This window comes from Podarcis tiliguerta, assembly GCF_965153285.1.
Source record: "Podarcis tiliguerta genome assembly, chromosome: 6".
Lineage (NCBI taxonomy): Eukaryota > Metazoa > Chordata > Lepidosauria > Squamata > Lacertidae > Podarcis > Podarcis tiliguerta.
In genome coordinates, this window is record NC_139539.1 from 14,014,383 (window position 1) to 14,033,839 (window position 19,457).

The 19,457-nt window shown below is 47.3% G+C and overlaps 1 long non-coding RNA gene across 1 annotated transcript in view; it reads right to left on the bottom strand.

Annotated features, from left to right (window-relative positions):
• Window positions 1-19,457, bottom strand: part of LOC310680462 — a 253,575-nt gene that overhangs the window by 168,669 nt on the left and 65,449 nt on the right. The window contains exon 2 of the long non-coding RNA XR_014512788.1: window positions 8,673-8,730. This is a non-coding gene — a long non-coding RNA (uncharacterized lncRNA). The remainder of the gene's footprint in view (window positions 1-8,672; window positions 8,731-19,457) is intronic.

Sequence of the window (19,457 nt, forward strand, 5' to 3'; positions counted from 1 at the left end):
AAGACTGTTGGAACAAGGAGGTCTTTCCCAGTGGACGGACAACAAGGAGGGAGCCTGTTTAGCTTCCCTAGAGAGGGAGTGCCAGAGTTTGGGAGCAACCACTGTGAAGGACCTGTTGAGAAGGGCAAATTGCACGGTGTGGGCCTCCTGCTGCCTTCATCTTCCCATAGCTCAAGGACCGTAGCTCAGTTGCAGAGAATCCATTGCACGGATAAGGCTGAAAGTTAAATCCAAGTATCTCCAGGCAGGGCTGGTGCCAGGGAGACCCTTTTCTGAAGCCCTGATGAGCCAGTCAGGGCAGACATGTCGAGCTAGGTGGACCAGTGATCTGACTCAGTGCAAGGCAATTTCCTATGTCCCACCCCCCGCACCCCTGGCTTACTGTATTTTGCTGTTCTGCAGTTACTTGTGGCTGTCAGCACTGGGTATGCATCTCCCCAAAGTGTGGGCTCTGGGGCAGTTACCCCTGTTCTCCCCACCCCACCCTAAGAGAGCCCTGTACAGTCATACCTCTTGTTACATTCAGTTCTGGTTATGTCTTTTCTCTTGTTACATTCAGTTCTGGTTATGTCTTTTCCTGCGGCGACCCAAAAGTACCGGAAAGGGTTACTTCCAGGTTTCGCTGCTGGTGTAATGTGGTGTAGTGTGGTGTAGTGTGGTGTAGTGGTGTAGTGTGGTGTAGTGTGGTGTAGTGGTTAAGAGCGGTAGTCCCGTAATCAGGGGAACCGGGTTCACGTCTCCGCTCCTTCACATGCAGCTGCTGGGTGACCTTGGGCCAGTCACACTTCTTTGAAGTCTCTCAGCCCCACTCACCTCACAGAGTGTTTATTGTGGGGGAGGAAGGGAAAAGGAGAAGGGGAAGACAGAGGACGAGATGGTTAGACAGTGTTCTCGAAGCTACAAACATGAGTCTGACCAAACTGCGGGAGGCAGTGGAAGACAGGAGTGCCTGGCGTGCTCTGGTCCATGGGGTCACGAAGAGTCGGACACGACTGAACGACTAAACAACAACAACAAGGGAAAAGGAGATTGTTAGTTGCTTTGAAACTCCTTCGGGTAGTGATAAAGCAGGATATCAAATCCAAACTCCTCCTCCTCCTCCTCCTCCTCCTCCTCCTCCTCCTCCTCTTCTTCTTCTTCTTCTTCTTCTTCTTCTTCTTCTTCTTCATGCGCAGACGCACAAAAGGACATCATGCGCATGCGCAGAAGCCACGAATCGCAACCCGCACATGCGCAGACACACAGATGCAGGTTGTGTTCCTCTCAGGTTGCGAACGGGGCTCCGGAACAGACCCTGTTCGCAACCAGAGGGACCACTTGCTATGAGGACACCTCAGAGCAGTTTGCAGTGTGTGTGTGTGTGTGTGTGTGTGTGTGCAGCCCCCATCATCTCCAAGTAAGGCTTGGAAGTGTCCCCGCCTGAAACCTTGGAGCGTTGCTGGCAGTCAGTGTAGACAATATTGAAATAGATGGACCAATGGTCTGACTTAACACAGGACAGCTGCCTATGTTGCTGTGATGGCCTGGGAATCCGATTCAGAGGCTGAACCGGAGGAATCCCAGCCTGCACAGGAGTCTCCCGCCTCCAGGGCCAGCTGAATCCGCTTTGGCTCCGGAGGTGATCAAGGACCCATTGCTTGCAGCTGCTCCTCTTGCAGCCCTGTCGGGGGAAGGTGAGGTTGCCTCTGGGTCCAGTAACCCTCCAGTCTCTCCTCAGCTGCAGAGGCTCAGGGCAGAGAGGCGGAGGGAACTACCGCATTTTTCACCCCATAGGACGCACCGCGCCATAGGACGCACCTAGATTTTTTTTGGGGGGGGGGAAATAAAGATTTTTTTTTATTCCCCCCCCCCAGGCAAGCCCGAGCTTCCCCTGACCCCAACCCCCAAAACAGGCTGCTGCCTGCAAGCCTTGCGAGCCCAGCAGGACCTCCCGCCAGGCGTGCAAGGCTTGTGGACATCTGCCCGAAGCATGGGGCGTGCTCTGCAGCGTGCCCCGTGCTTCGGGCTGCAGGCTGCCGCCTGCCGCCCCAAGCCTTGCACGCCCGGCGGAACCTCCCGCCGGGCGCGCGAGGCTTGCGGATAGCTTCCTGAAGCCTGAAGAGTGAGAGGGGTCGGTGCGCACCGAAAAGCCTGCATTTGCCCCATAGGATGCACACACATTTCCCCTTCATTTTTGGAGGGGAAAAAGTGCATCCTATAGGGTGAAAAATACGGTAAGTTCTCTCAGGAGGAGTGCTCGCCTTAAGGCCAGGAGAGGCGAGTCACCTGTGGGCCGGGACTGCCCTAGGCCTCAGAGGAGATAAAGGCCAGTCAGCCCAGTCCCAGGTTGCGGGAGCAACATCGCTGGAAACCTGTTCCTGCCAGCATCCTGACCTGCTCTCCCAGAGTTCCCGACCACGCCCGGCTCCTTACCTTGGACCCCGCATCAGCCTCGGACCACGCCGCACGGTAACCCCCCGGGACCAGCACAGTTGCTAAGACACAGTTTGTCATTAAACAGGCATGTTCTGCTGTGGAACAAGGGAACAGCAAAACCATAGAAAGAGACTCACAAAGACTCTCCACCCTGGAAGAGAGGGGAGTGGTTGTGGGCGGGTTTTTTCGCGTACCTCATAGCAATCATCACAACTTTCGTGGTATTGGTGGGTAGGTTAGGCATTGGAATAATGTGTTGTGGTGTGTCGAAGGGCTAGGTGTGGCCATCGCCTATGCCTTCAATTTTTGGGTATTCCGTTAAAGGAATCTGGCGGTCGTGTATTCTGTCCGATGCCTGCTTGGAGGGAGGCCATGGCACGACCCTCGGTGACATCAGGGGAGAGCCTATAGTTGGATTAGCATCAACAGGCTCCACCTACTGGTGAATAAACCCCCCTTGTTTTGGACATCCAATGCCTAAGCCAATACCTTTTCACTGCTGTAATCAATAAAGTTGTGGCCTTTTCTTGCCCATTAACCTTATATCACGTGTCCTTGTGTATTCATTCCACATTGCAGGGGTCGGGTCCTTGAACCACAACACAGCCAGATTGGTTTGGGATACAGGAGCCAGCTTGTTTTAAACCTTTTCAGCTGATTACATGCCTATCGGATTCTGCCCCCCTCCGCCAATACCTGATTAGCATTTTATGCCTAGTTCAAGGGGGGGGGGGGGCTGGAGGAAGTGACTGTGGGTATCTTTGGATTCCCCTTCCTTTTTACTTAATTTGTAAGCGACAACAAACAGGATAATCAGACGAGAGTTAATGCAGGTGCGGGGATGGCGCGCCGAACCGAAGAGCATTTTAAAATTCAGCACGATGACCTTGAGCGAGATGTAATTTCAAGAGTGACTTAAATGTGCTGAGGCTACAAAACAGCGCTGTGAGTGTGGGGCTGGAGAAGGAGCTCCTGAGCAGAGCTAACATATTGAAAATGATTTGGCTATATTGGGATTAGGGTCTGATAAGTGACTTATGGGGCTCACAGCAGAGAGAAGAAGAATGAGGTAATGAGGCCAGGGACCAAAAGCAATAAGAGAGTGCGGTCTGAGCAAGAAGAATGTGGAATATAGATCAGTCCATCACCGGGAGAAATCATGAGCCGCATGAAAGTAACTACTAAATTGAACCCGATCGAGGCAACTGCCTCAGGACCACAAGCTACTTTAGCAGGAGGGCCATGGGATGCTGCTCTGCGGGTGCAGGTTGGGCACCAAACCTTTTCAATGCACCCCTTCCCTGGCCTTGCAAGCAGAAATCTAGCGTGTCAAGGAGAAGTTGTAGTGCTAATTTTCTAAGTACAGAGAAACTTTTTATATGATGGCCAGCTTTGGCACCATCACTGCCCATCGGGAGTTGTCACCCTTTCATGTATGTAGCATACCTGTCAACGTTTTCCCCTTTTTAAGGGAAATTCCCTTATTCTGAATAGGATTCCTTACAAGAAAAGGGAAGAGTTGACAGCTATGGTATGTAGTTACTTTGCACACAGGGAGGAGGTGGGGGTGCTTTTGCTGCATAATTTATTTTATCCTATTTATGTTTATATTCCACACTTCTTCGATCATGGATCTCAAGGCAGTGTACATGCATTTTCCCAAGTGTTTACACATTTAGGAACTGACCAGAACAAGACCTGCTTAGCTTCATAATGTGCCTTCAGACCATACCACAGGACCTATTTGTTCTTCTATTTTAACATAGCTGTAGGTTGAATTTCTAGGCAATGCTCATCTTAGAAGAACAATAAAAACCCCACCAAGAACATAATTATGAAGAAAAGCAAAAGAATAAAACCCATTCAATTTGTTAGCAATCTGTAGGATGGTAAATGGACGTGGGTGGCACTGTGGGTAAAACCTCAGTGCCTAGGGCTTGCCGGTCGCATGGTCGGCGGTTCGAATCCCCGCGGTGGGGTGAGCTCCCGTCATTCGGTCCCAGCTCCTGCCCACCTAGCAGTTCGAAAGCACCCCTAAGTTCAAGTAGATAAATAGGTACCGCTTTATAGCGGGAAGGTAAACGGCATTTCCATGTGCTGCGCTGGTGCTGGCTCGCCAGAGCAGCTTCGTCACGCTGGCCACGTGACCCAGAAGTGTCTCCGGACAGCGCTGGCCCCCGGCTTCTTAAGTGAGATGGGCGCACAACCCTAGAGTCGGACACGACTGGCCCGTATGGGCAGGGGTACCTTTACCTTTACTTTAGGATGGTAAAACATAACACAGTCAACTGTAACCCTAATTCAGCTGGGGTGGTAAGTGTACCCAGAATTACTCTAGAGAAGACCAATTAAAACAAGTCTTTAAGGCCCTTTGAACTCTTGGGAATGTTAACAGCCTGCCGAGGGCCTTCTGGCGGTTCCCTGACAACGAGAAGTGAGGTTACAGGGAACCAGGCAGAGGCCCTTCTTGGTAGTGGCGCCCACCCTGTGGAAGGCCCTCCCACCAGATGTCATGGCAATAAACAACTATGTGACTTTTAGAAGACATCTGAAGGCAGCCCTGTTTTGGAAAGTTTTTAATGTTTGAAGTTTTATTCTGTTTTTAATGTTCTGTTGAAAGCCACCCAGAGTGGCAGGGTATGTGTGTATGTATGTATGTATGTATGTATGTATGTATGTATGTATGTATTAATAAATAAGAAAGATAAGAAATGGCCCCCTTTATCCTGTACATAGGGATGTTGGAGAATTCAGTCAGAAACAAAAATAGGAGTGGAAACTGCCACCATATACACATTCCTCCGAGGTTGGATATTACACAAGTGAACAAGAGCAATATTCCATACAGTGGTTTTTTTTTCAGACCACAAATGTTACATAAAGAATTATGTTGTTTTCTCCATTGCTCTTTGGTGTTTCCCTTCTATTGCAATACACAGAAATCAACCGCATAATAACGAATTGCACACAGCACATAGCATGACTAATAAGGTAGGTTTCAGCAGAAGTCGAACTGTAGCAGAACTGGAACAGCGGTGATTGCGCTGAATGCAGGAGGGCATGGAAATCGTTGCCTCCTTACGTGCCTACCTTGAGCCATCCACATTTCCTGGCCAGTAGGTGAGGAGGCCTCAGATCTGAGCAGACAAATCTCCTTTTTAATGTGAGTGCAATGGCTAGCCTGCCCCTCAGAAGCTGCGAGGAAGAGGTTTATGAGTTTCTTGTCTAGCAGTACTCAGTGATCATGATAAGCCCATCATCGGGGCGCTCAGAACTCCCACTATAATCATGAGCCTTCCACGAGGGACGGTCCCGGCCTGTTGGATTTAACATAGCCCCAGTTCCGTTGTCATCTCTGTTGTCGCACACTTAAGCAAGTACCCTCTAGTAATTTTATTCCTTATTCACATGCACACTTAATGTCCTTAGTCATTAAGCTGAAAAATGTTAACCTTGTCATGGTTAGTGACTAGAAGCAGAAAAGTCCATTTAATTCCCAGGGGAATGAATTCTAATTTTCTGCCTGTCAGATGCTGACATTTTACATATTTTCCTCCGTCTCCCACCTCCACCCTCCACTTTGCTTAGTGCTAAATTTAAATATGTGTCATAAGAAAGGACCTTTTTATTTGCTCCAGAAACCCCGGAGGCTTGGAGGGGAGCCAGCAAGAGCTCTTCTTGACCAATGGCTGTGGTCGGAGCTGATTTGTATTTTCTAAAGAGCAGGGAGAGAGGTGAGAACGCAAACTTGCAGACAGAAGGTCACAGCAAAGGACACATTAGTGCTTCATGTCAAAATAGATTTGGCCGCCCCCTTTGCAATCCCCTCCCCACAACCCGTGCACTTAAATGAGAGGGGAAACAACTGATCTGGAAGTAATTTTCGATATATGTATATATAAAAATCAACTGCAGAAAGAAATTATGTTAATCAAACAGACCAGCGTCTAATGTTTGTCATTAAGATGTGGCACTTTCTATTTGACTTGCCTTTGGATATATATATATATATATATATAATGAAATGGAAACATGTCTGCAGAGATGGCAAGTGTAATTGTTGGGGTGGAAGAAGATGGCCTGCGACTTGACAAGAATAGATGGCATTTACAGGGAAGAGGAAGTGTGCACAGAATAATAGAATTGCAGAATTGAAGGGGCTCCGAGGGTCATTTAGCCCAACCCCCGGCCATAAAACCAAGAAATGTCGTGTCCCATTCAGCTGCACTTTCCACACTCAGCTCCAGCTCCAGCAGGTTTGTTGAGTTTCCCAGAGGGCCCAAAGGATGGGAAAAGTCCCCCCTCCCACTTCTTCTCCCTCTGTCCTCCTCCTCCAGCTGCTAACAGCTGTAACATTTGCAGATGAAAACAGCTCATTTCCTACCCTTTGTGAGAGGGCCTCCGCCTTGTGTGATTAGATCACAAGTTCCCATAGTTGCTTTCAGGTGATCTGTTTGTTAAGCATTCATCCTTGCTTGCTTGATAGTTAAACACCACCAGCTATTTACCGAGCAAACATTCTGATGTCTTCATAGGGAGGCTAGATAACATGAAGTTATTTCATACTTTCAAGTACCGTTTCCCCATTCATTTCATTGTATAAAGTTCGCTCTTTTGTGGAAGCAGGTTTTCAGACCCTCCAAGTGTCCTTATTTTCTGGGGCCAAGTTCCAGATTTACAGAAGCCGCCCCGGTTTCTGATTTGATACCGGAATGTCCCGCTTTTCCTTAGGACGGCCCTGTTTTCATCAGAGAAGTGCTATGGGTTTTCTGTGCGAGAGAGACCATTCATACTGGATCCCGCCAACCTGGATTTGCCGGTATGTGATTGAGCCCCACTGGAAGATAGTGGCAGCCTGGAATTGCCATTGTGTCTTGATGATCACTTGGGATGCAGGTGGTGCTGTAGGTTAAACCACAGAGCCTAGGGCTTGCTGATCAGAAAGTTGGCGGTTTGAATCCCCACGACGGGGTGAGCTCCTGCCAACCTAGCAGTTCAAAAGCACGTCAAAGTGCAAGTAGATAAATAGGTACCACTCTGGCGGGAAGGTAAACAGCGTTTCTGTGCGCTGCTCTGGTTCTCCAGAAGCGGCTTAGTCATGCTGGCCACATGACCCAGAAGCTGCACGCTGGCTCCCTCGGCCAATAAAGCGAGATGAGCGCCGCAACCCCAGAGTCGGTCACGACTGGATCTAATTGTCAGGGGTCCCTTTACCTTTTACTTGATGATCACTATCAATTGGCTGTAGAGAAGCAGGGAATGGAAGGTGCTCTGTGGTCACAGGAATTAGGGCCATTATAGGGATGTTTGGGCCAGATCAGTCTTTCCTTAAATGAGGTCTAGTTGCGCAGAACAGGCCTAGCAGTGCCACACAGCACAACGGAGAATGCTTAATTCTCTTCAGGCAGAGAAATTGTGCTTCCATTGCCTGATTTCACTTATTTTTCTATCTCTGTCTCTATCTCCCAGCCGGCTTTCAAGGCTGATCAGCAGTGTCTAACTTGTGCCAATGCGAGAGGGAAGGAGATTCAGCTGGAGCAGCGGAACTCATCCTGCCTCCCTAGCGAGGAGCTTGAAAGCACCAGCCGTCTCTCACTTTGGCGAGGAGATGAAAGGAGGAGGGTGTTTGTAGACACAGAAAAAGAGGAAGACATTGTCAGCTGAGGTCAGGCTAAGGCGTGAGGCTGCTTGGCTCTTTCTACCAGTGGGGAGAGGATTTGGTTGTCAGACTGTAGCCTGGAGGAATTGCTGGTTTTTTTTGGGGGGGGGGGGGAATTGAGCATGGAAGAGGGTGCCCATCCAGAAACAGGGCTCTGCAATGCTGGTAATTGGCTCAAGCCAGAATGGGCAATGTAGGTTCCCCTTTTGTCTCTACCGGGGGGTGGGGGGGTATACAATTTAATAAATTACTACTACTGCTACTACTACTACTACTACTAATAATAATATCATAAAGGTAAAGGTAAAGGTACCCCTGCCCGTACGGGCCAGTCTTGCCAGACTCTAGGGTTGTGCGCTCATCTCACTCTATAGGCCAGGAGCCAGCGCTGTCCGCAGACACTTCCGGGTCACGTGGCCAGCGTGACAAGCTGCATCTGGCGAGCCAGCGCAGCACATGGAACGCTGTTTACCTTCCCGCTGGTAAGCGGTCCCTATTTATCTACTTGCACCCGGGGGTGCTTTCGAACTGCTAGGTTGGCAGGTGCTGGGACCGAACGACGGGAGCTCACCCCGCCGCGGGGATTCGAACCGCCCACCATGCGATCGGCAAGTCCTAGGCGCTGAGGTTTTACCCACAGCGCCACCCGCGTCCCACTAATAATAGCATAGGCCCATGCAAATCCCCCCCCCCTGTTCTGGCTTGCCCCAGAGGAAGAGGAGGCAGTGGAAGTGCAGAGGGCGGTCTGAGGTGGGGGGAAACGGCCGTGATCTTTCAGCGAAGCAGACTGAAGTGTTTCTGTTCCTCGGCCAAAAGACTCACACTGGAGGGAGTGGGCGACAGGAGGAATCCTCAAAGAGAGCACGGGTAGGAGGCTGTCTTGTGGGGCTGATCCATAAGCCATACATTTAAAGCACTTCCAATGCACATTTCAACCATATGGCACCCTCCAAAGAATCCTGGGAACTGTAGTTTATTGACAGGTGCTGGCAATCCTAGAATTGTAGAGTTGGAAGGGACCGTGGGGGGTCATCTAAGTCCACCCCCTGCAATGCAGGAATATGCAGCTGTCCCATGTGGGGATTGAACCTGCAACCTTGGTGTTATCAGCAGCACGTTCTAACCAACTGAGCTATCCAGGCTGAAGATAGCAGTATGGGGTGAACTACCAAGATTCTTGCAGGGGAAGCCATGTGCTTCCAAGCAACCTCTTTATTGATCACTCATCCTGAGTTGTTTGTGGGGAGATCAGGCAACTATTTAAGGAGCATCCACTTTCATTTGTTTCCTGGGATGGGCACTGCGTCCACTGCATACCACCTTTCCCAGTGCCTTTTCCCATCACTTTCCTTATCACAAAAAGTCTGATCTTCTGGGGAAGCTGGTTTGCTGAGCAAAACCTCCCGATCAGCTTAGGCTGTGTACACACCACACATTTAAAGCACATGGCACTGTCCTAAAGAATTCCAAGGCATAGCTGGCAACCGTCCCTTATTTGGCGGGAAAGTCCCTTATCCCAGCGCCGTGTCCCGTTGTTGTCCTTTATTGATGATGTCCCTTAAATTTCCCAGGTTTCAAAGGAAGCAGCTCTTCTCCCTCCCTCCCTGCCGGCCAGGGAGGAGGGAGGCTCCAACTGTGTTGCTTGGCTGCGTTGCTCACCCAATAAGGAGTCTAAGAATGACTGGGGGGTGGAGCTTGAATGCCTTGTGCCGATCAAATTGGCCGCGTTGCCTGGGGACTCGCCTTTGCTCAGCGCTTCGCAGCAGAGAGGTGACGGTGGTTTCCCTTGCTGCATCCCCTTTGCCGGGTTGCTGCACTGTGGGAACCACCGCTTGAGGCTTCGTTTGGCTGCTGGCTGGGCTTTCTGCCTTTGGCTTGGAGGGGCTCAGAAGTTGAACATTGGAAGTTGCTTGGAAAATCCCTTATTTTGGCTGCTGATCCCTTGTTTTCGAGGCTGCTGGTCCCTTATTTTCAAATCTGTAAGTTGGCAGCTATGTCCCGAGGACTGCAGTTTGTTAAAGGGTATTGGGAATTGCAGCTCTCTGAGGAGCAAACAACAAAGCTCTTGGGGGGAAGTCATGTGCTTGAAATATGCGGCGTGTACGCAGGTTCGGATCCCGTCCTTGTCATCAGTGTTAAGTTGTGGGTGAACATATCAGACGACACAGCAATTCTTCAAACAGCTCTTGTTTATTCACAGGCCAGAACAGAACTGAACTGAAGGGTTCAGCCAGCTGCTTATATAGAGCTCCACTAGAACGCAACAGTAACCATTTTCTGTAACTATCCAATCACTGAACGTCACTTTCGATCCCTTATTTGCATATGTGGACCTGAGTGAAAACTATCTACAGTATCCCCCTGCTGGCCCAGGGTGAGAACTTCAGTACATAACAATGTCCTTGAAATATGCGGCATGTACGCAGCCTTTATTGCACAACCTGAATTTGCCAGCGTGCCAGTGAATCCCACCCCAAACCAACGACAGACTGGAAATATCTGTCTTCAGTTGTAAGCAGCTCCTTGATCTCCCCTCTGCTTTCTTCAACTGGAGATACCAAGGATTGAACTTGCAGCCTTTTGAACGCAAAGGGTGGGAGCTTGCAGCCCTTCCTCAAAAAGAGCTCTGCAAGAGTGACCAGAGTTCCCTTGCGCTCAGTCTTTTGTTTTCCTCTGTGGGCCAGCTGGACGCATATGGCCTCGAAGGCCACAGCCCTCCCTTCTTTATCCTCAGCATCCAGTGATTACGCCAAGCACAAAATAGCATTTTGGGAACTCCCGGCTCTCAAAAGCATTCTTTTGATAAAGTGCATCCTGCAACTGATAACGTTGATCCTAATTGCAAGGGAGCTTGCTAATTACTGCAATCCTGGTGGGCCAGGAAACGTACGAAGGGACCCACGAGGGTCATTAAACCCAGCCCCCTGCAATGCAGGAATCTTTTGCCCAGTGTGGGGCTGGAGACTAAGGGTTTCATGCTCTACAGACTGAGCTATGCTCCTGCGACATCCCCCCCTACACACAAACCTGTGCTGGTGTTGGATCAGACTTGTTTTGAGAACTGGGCTTTTGCAATGCTGGATTCTGGCACTCTGTCGAATAAGCCCAGATAGCTCAAGCCAGCAAGTTCAGCCTTAATTGCAAGGCTAGGCAAACATTCCCTGCTCTTACTGGGTTCCCCAGACGTTCTGACCAGGGGAAAATTCCTTCCTGTACCACATTTGTCAACCAGTTACACCCTGATCATGCAAGTGAAAAGCTCTGTAATCTATTCTGTCTGCTACAGAGGAAGCCTCTAAGTCCTTTGTGACCAGCCTGAAGCCTGAATGTCAAAACTAGCTCCGCTTCATATGACCCAAATAATTCCACCCCCTCCCCTTCCACAAGGGTTTTATTTTACAGCTGTAAGCAGAATTCTTGCAGCTTCTTTTGTTGCTGCGGAAAGCTTTCTAGTCTTAGATATAATATAGTCTTCCCATTGCGATTTCTCCTCCACTTACAGCGCAGTTCCTCAGTGAAATGAACTCAAGAAAAGAGTCCGAAGCAGATATTGTTATTCACCTATAGAGCTGCTTCCAAGCACAATGGAGTGTCAAATCTACACTACAGCAGCGTTTAATAAAGGAAGGCGCAGAGAAAGACAGAGAGCAGGGACTGTCAGGCATCTAAAGGAAAGCCGAAATGTACGGTGAAGACAGATGTAACTTTTCTAGAGTGTTGGAGGTAGTTTGTTAGCCACGTAGTTGCTCTCCAAACATTTGCATATTTTTCTGTCTGCTGGAGAGCTCTGGAAAAACAGCAACAACCCTGATCCTACAGGTTTCTTCTAGTATGTTTCAGCTTAAACTGGAAAAGAGCTGGCTGTGGCAGGCACCTATTGGCTAGCACCCGGGACATCATTCTTGAAGCTTGAATTTAAAATGTGCCTTAACTTTTTTTTGGGGGGGGGTGTAAGGTGAAGGATGAATATATATCTAATATATTTATTTGCCATCACACTTTAATGCATGAAGAGCGAAGCATGATTTGTACACTGCCTTAAAATGTTACGCAATCTTTCCGTTCAGCATTCTATCATCTATCTATCTATCATCTATCTATATCTATCTATCTATCTATCTATCTATCTATCTATCTATCTATCTATCTCAGACTATGCTAGGCCCATGATTAAGTTAGGTCTATTACGTTTAATAGGTCCACTCTAAGTAAAGCTTAATTATATACTACTCAGTGTTTCTGCTCTTAGTAACTAAACAAGGTTTTGCTAAGGTTAGTATTCCTGAAATACCAACGCTGGAAAACTGGATTTCTAAAACTGGGGCTCTTCTGATAATGGAAAAACATTCTCACTACTTAAAAGTCGCAAGACCTTAGGCCAGGCGAGAGGATGCTTGTGTCAATAAACAATTCTCTTTTATGTCTTATGTTCCTAGCAGCCTAGATGAATATAAACCGGAGCACTACCATTCTTTCAGCATTTTATTAATGTAGTTTCGACACTATAGTGGCTGTTCTTCATTAGATCTGATAAAGAACAACAGGAATAATCTCAGTGCTAGAGAACAGTTTTATTTATTTCTTATGAGTTTTGCTTTTTTTTGCATTGCTTCCCTTTGCCAATGTTGTCTTTGTTGTGTATTGCTCTGCAAAATTTATTTGCAGTATAACAGGCTTCTAGAGAGAGTTACAAAATATAGTGTGCAAAAATGCCTGATAAAATACAAATGTCTTCCACACTTGCTGTTTACACTGGAATTGTTCTCCTTCATACACTAATGTTTTTTTTCCTCTTATCCTCTTATCTTTTTTCCAGATTTCTTTTGTGGTGATTTCCCCCCACTAGGAAATGGTGATTGAAACCATAATTGTAGTGCCAGACTGTTCAGTCTTGTCCGGTGAAGAACTACTCAGGTTTTTCAGGGCTGCTGTGTCTTTAATTAGATGTTTCCTTCTTCAGCTTCTGCCTTTGATTGCTTCCTCCTCAGTTTGGTGCAGCGTTACTGGTGATGAGTCATCCCTTACTTGAACTTTAATTCCCACAGATGACCATGGCTCCAGTGGGGTGGGAAAGAAAAAGAAATCCAGGCTGTGATGATCAGTCAAAGGAAGAAGTCTCAAGGAGGAAGCTTCTAATTAAATTTGCAGGAGACTTTTGCTGAGCAGGATATACTTCTGCATCAACATTTGAGAATGGTGTTGGCCATGGGGGATGTGTATTGGTGGATAATATAAAAATTTACAGCACAATCCTATACAGGTCTTCTCAGAAGTAAGTTGCATTGTGTTCAGTGGTCTTACTCCTAGTTACTGATGTTCTGATTTTGTTAGCTGACTCGCATAGAAAAGTGAGATACATTTAAATGATCAAACCTCTGATCCTTAGCACACAATCATAAAACCCAAACAAACAAATAAATAAATAAATAAATAAATAAATAAATAGGACTTAAGGGAAATTTAGGAGATGGATGATAATAGTAATTAAAGCCCTAATGATATAGATCAAGGCTTGTTTACTGATTGCATTTCTAGGAGTGCAGTTTCCACAGTCATTATTTGACTTTCATATCCCTCCCACCTGCATTGAAACAACAAATATGTATCCAAACTCCATATGGTCCCAAGCGAATTAGTCCAAGTGTAAATTCAGAAATTGTGTTTGTGCATATTTTAACACCACAAACATTCTCATCAAGTGATGGGGTAGCATATTGATTTCTTAATTCCTTCTCCAAATTTGGAGGGCATTTAACAACAATTGCCCGTTGTCATTATAAACTAAGTGGACTTCTCCAGATGGCCTCTTTGACTTTTATGGAATGACTCCAAACTTGTGCCACCTGGAAGCTGGGGGAAAAGCACTAGGTTCATTGGTTAAAAGTTGTTTCGTGAGCTTTTATCTTTTACCTGCAAATAGTGTTGCCTGAAAAATGGCAAGGGAATGAGAGACTATAGCTATCTATTCAACTGCTAGGATAAAAATTGGCCTCCTGATGGTCAGTCTCAACAAATAACCAAGGGGAACTCTACCCAGTTTTGAGAGAACTTTCAGCAGCATTTATTATTACTGCTTCTTTATCATTCTTTCCCACAGTGGGTTACAGTTTTATTTAGAACATAAAACAGTTGTTGTTGTTGTTGTTTAGTTGTTTAGTCGTGTCCGACTCTTCGTGACCCCATGGACCAGAGCATGCCATGTCTTCCACTGCCTCCCGCAGTTTGGTCAAACTCATGCTGGTAGCTTCGAGAACAATGTCCAACCATCTCATCCTCTGTCGTCCCCTTCTCCTTGTGCCCTCAATCTTTCCCAACATCAGGGTCTTTTCCAGGGAGTCTTCTCTTCTCATGAGGTGGCCAAAATATTGGAGCCTCAGCCTCAGGATCTGTCCTTCCAGTGAGCACTTAGGGCTGATTTCCTTAAGAATGGATCGGTTTGATCTTCTTGCAGTCCATTGGACTCTCAAGAGTCTTCCCCAGCACCATAATTCAAAAGCATCAATTCTTCAGCGATCAGCCTTCTTTATGGTCCAGCTCTCACTTCCATACATCACTACTGGGAAAACCATAGCTTTAACTATACGAACCTTTGTTGGCAAGGTGATGTCTCTGCTTTTTGAGATGCTTTATGTCTTTGTCAAACTCCATGGACAAAGACAACAGGCATAAAACAGTACCAACAAGTAAAAACATGTTTGCATTTGATAGTCCAAAACATCCATTGCATTTGGTTCTGCTGACCATGAAGGGCATGTCTGTACTACAAATGTCTAGCAATTTAATTATCATGGCTTCCTTCAAAGGCTCCTGGGATCTGTCATTTAGTGAGGACTGCTGACACCATTCCTTTTCGCACTTTCCCCAAAGCAAATGGTAGCAGGAAGAGTAAACTTCTGTTAAGCTAGTTCAGCCTTCCCCAGTCTTCGGCTCTTCCAACACTGTTGGACTACAACTCTTATCATTCCTGACCATTGGCCACACTGGCTAGGCATAATGGTGCTGTAGTCCAGAATATCTGGAGAGGACCAAGTTGGAGGTAGCTGAGCTATATGACATCATCAGGAAGGGACAGTTTTGTTTGAAGTTAGCTGTAGGAAAGAATTGGAACAAGCCAATTCTCCAAATAATAAACAAACACAGCGTACCCTTAAATGTACTGCAAATGGCCCTCAACTGGTGTCTCTAGCACTGCCTTTGAACTGGATGGTGTGCTTGATGAAAACAGTTGAGGCCGGGTCCTGACAAAAGCTGAAGTAATGACTCTTGGCAGGTCCAATGAGCATAGCTGAAGGGCATCCTATCACTTTCTGGCTTCAGCCTCCCAGGTCCGCAGCTTAGGATGACGGCTGCCTCCTCTGCTGCACCTGGAGTTCCACAATGCCTCAGCGGCCAGGAGTACATTTTACCAATTACATCAAGTGAGGAAGCTTTGACAATGCCTGTCTGATCTGGATCTAGCAGCTGTCATCACCCATGCCTCCGTAAACCTTGATGAAAGATTATTGCCATGTGCCGTGTGTGGAGGTGCCCATTAAGTGTATTTGGGAGCTTCAGCTATTGAAGACTATGTCAGCTTGCCTGTGGGGCTATTGCAACCGTGTGTTGCGGCAGGAGTCCAATTCTGCTTGGACTGCTGGTGTAGACAAGGGGCCACACTCCTGCTCTCACACCTGTCTCTGCAGCCATGATATGAGCTTCCTGGCAGGTGGGTCACAGCTGATTACCAGGTAGGGTGGTGGAGAGAGAGAGAGAGAGAGAGAGAGAGAGAGAGAGAGAGAGAGAAGCAGCAGTGAGGAGGTCAGTGCGGTGCAGATGCACTGGTGGAGTCATTCCGGTGCTCCTGCTGGTGCATTTGCACCATGCTGGCCTTCTTTCTACCTCTGCCTGTCCCACCTGGTGAGCAATCTATCTTCCAGGAAATGTCTCTGCCCCAACCATCGAGTTGTTTCTGAGCTGTGTAGAACAGCCAGGAGATTGTTGTCAAAGATCAAGTGACAAACTTTTCATTTCAATGTGCCTTTCATTCCCTGCCCCTGTTGCTTTTGAACTTTTAATTTGTAGAAGTTAAAATTAATAAACATATATAAACACCGCACTACAACGGGGGTCTTTGCTCAAAGTTTTAAATATGATCCTCAGACAAACAAACAAACAAACAAACAAGCACACGGGAGAGTGTCTCAGTGCATGTCCCATAGGTATACATCAGATTTACTTACACTCTTGTGACCTTGGCAACCGCGTGGCATTTTAAAGCGCTGGTGACATTTATGTACCCAGTTGGATTCCAATAAGGAGGTTAATTTCCATAGATTAAATGCCAGGTTTCATACAGTGTGGAGTGATTTAATACCCTGATGTTGCCTGTTTGCAATTCACTAGCCAGTCCTTTTTATGACTAATTTGTAATTGCATCTGAAGGTTGTTTTTTTAAAACACACACACACCCCACAAGAAGGTCATGTTAGAAACTCTGGTTAGTGATGAAATATATTTGAAAGAGAATTGCTGCCAAGTCTGGCTGGCGGGGGCAGGGGAGTCACTCAAAAGAAAATCTCTCCCCCCAAAAGAGAGAGAGAGAGACAGAGAGAGAGAAGAAAAAAACCCGGAAAGGCTTACTTTTATTAATTTTTGATTCAGGAAATCCCCCAGAGGTTTAGGTTATGTGCAGCACAATCCTAAGCATATTTACTCGGAAGCAAGTCCAACTGAAGGCCAAAGTACATTTTCTTACTGAGATTGCTAGCATGAGGGCTTGATCTAAATCAGGACTCTGGCAAGCGGCTGGTAGTGGGGCTTTAGCCCTTTGTCTGCCAGATCCACTGCGGTCCTGCTTTGGAACAAGACCCTTGTATCTGCAACTGGGAGCCTTTTCCGCCATGCAAGTCTGCCCCCGCCCCCACCCTCAGTCTAGATCAGGACTGCAGCAGGACCCCTCCTGTGGTTTCCAGCAACTGGCATTCAGAGCATTACTGCCTCTGGTAAGGTCTGCTCTCCATAAAGGTAAAGGTAAAGAGACCCCTGACCATTAGGTCCAGTCGTGATTGACTCTGGGGTTGCGGCGCTCATCTCGCTTTATTGGCCGAGGGAGCCGGCGTACAGTTTCCGGGTCATGTAGCCAGCATGACTAAGCTGCTTCTGGCGAACCAGAGCAGTGCACGGAAACACCGTTTACCTTCCCGCCGGAGCGGTACTTATATATCTACTTGCATTCTGACTTGCTTTCGAACTGCTAGGTAGGCAGGAGCAGGGACTGAGCAACGGGAGCTCACCCCGTCACGGGGATTCGAACCGCCGACCTTCTGATCGGCAAGTCCTAGGCTCTGTGGTTTAACCCACAGCACCACCAGCGTCCCTCCATAGCTATTAGCAAGAGCTGTCATGTCTTCCTGTCTGAGGTTAGGCAGATAGCTACAGGGAGAGGGCCTTTTCAGTGATGGTGCCCACTTTCCCTAATGATGTACATCTAGCGCCTTTTAAAATATATTTTAGGCAAAATCCATTCTGTTGCCTCTCATTGCTTTTAGCAATGCCTTGGACCCCTTTTGCTGCTTGTTACAGATTCATCTGCTTTTCACCATCAAGTTTGTATGGTTTTGCCTGTAGCTTGGTGGGGTTTCTTTGGTCGTAGCCAGTGTGGTGTAGTGGTTAAGAGCGGTAGACTCGTAATCTGGGGAACCGGGTTCGTGTCTCTGCTCCTCCACATGCAGCTGCTGGGTGACCTTGGGCCAGTCACACTTCTTTGAAGTCTCTCAGCCCCACTCACCTCACAGAGTGTTTGTTGTGGGGGAGGAAGAGAAAGGAGAATGTTAGCCGATTTGAGACTCCTTTAGGTAGTGATAAAGCGGGATATTAAATCCAAACTCCTCCTCCTCTTTTTCTTCTTCTTCTTTTTCTTCTTCTTCTTCTTCTTCTTCTTCTTCTTCTTCTTCTTCGTTGTCCTAACCTCACTGTTTTATTTTCTGCTAAGTGGCTGCAAGGTTGTCAGCACTAAGGAAGGATGCAAATTTTATGCCTAACTAAATAATAGCAAGTGTGCTTACAGTTACAGCTTGTGCTCACAATTGCAGCCCTAAGCAACGAAAATCCTTTGTGGAGTTACTGATTTACCAAGCTAATGCCACCATACTACCAAAGGATAGATGAGGTCAAAGTTAGTTGGGCAAGATGAATTGCAAAAATTAATCTACTCCAGTGTTAACAATCTGTACTTAGTGTTAACAACTGTTTTGTCCAAATCCGGAACTTTTAGTCCAATGTACATATGAGGTTCATTTGTCTGTTGGCAGTCTCTTGGATTTCATTGGAGACTCCGCGTTTGATAAGGACTGTGTCCGTGGATCTGGGCCACTGCAATTCCAAATTGCTGATTTTAACATGCAACCAGCAAAGCACAAGTTGTGTTAGCAAAATATTGTTGGAATTGTATTGGCTTTGCAAAACGAAAAATGGAATACTGTATATTATTCATTTGTTGCCTCTGTATCCCACCTTTTTCTCCAAGGAGCTCAAGGTTTGTCCCGTCCTCGTTTAATCCACACAACAACCCTGGGAGGTAGGGTAGGCTGAGAGACACTGACTGGCCCAAGGTCACCCAGTGAGCTTCATGGCTGAGTGGGGATTTGAAGACTGACTCTACCTTGTCAAGAAAGCCTGCCCCAAGACCTAGGTTCTTTTGTTGTTACTCAGAACCCAGGGTCAAACTGACTCTTCAAGGGAGTAAACTGCTGCTACTCCTGCTTCTGTCCACCCAACCTGAACCAGGAAATTCTCAGGATACATATAAATGTATCTAGAAGATCCATAGAAAATAAGTAGCCCCTAGTTAAGAGACAAGATTAAACCGAATAGCAAAATTCTCTTGCCATTGATGTTGGCACCAGAAGCCCCCTTGATTTGACTTCTGAATCTATCCCTATGATAGATATGTTGTTTAGACGTTTAGTCAGGTCCGACTCTTCGTGACCCCCTGGACCAGAGCACACCAGGCACTCCTGTCTTCCACTGCCTCCCGCAGTTTGGTCAAACTCATGTTGGTATCTTTGAGAACACTGTCCAACCATCTCGTCCTCTGTCGTCCCCTTCTCCTTGTGCCCTCAATCTTTCCCAGCATCAGGGTCTTTCCCAGGGAGTCTTCTCTTCTCATGAGGTGGCCAAAGTATTGGAGCCTCAGCCTCAGGATCTGTCCTTCCAGTGAGCACTCAGGGCTGATTTCCTTAAGAATGGAGAGGTTTGATCTTCTTGCAGTCCATGGGACTCTCAAGAGTCTCCTCCAGCACCATAATGGAGGAGCACCACTATGACCTGTCCATCTTGGGTGGCCCTGGACGGCACAGCTCATAGCTTCTCTGAGTTGTTCAAGCCCCTTCGCCATGACAAGGCA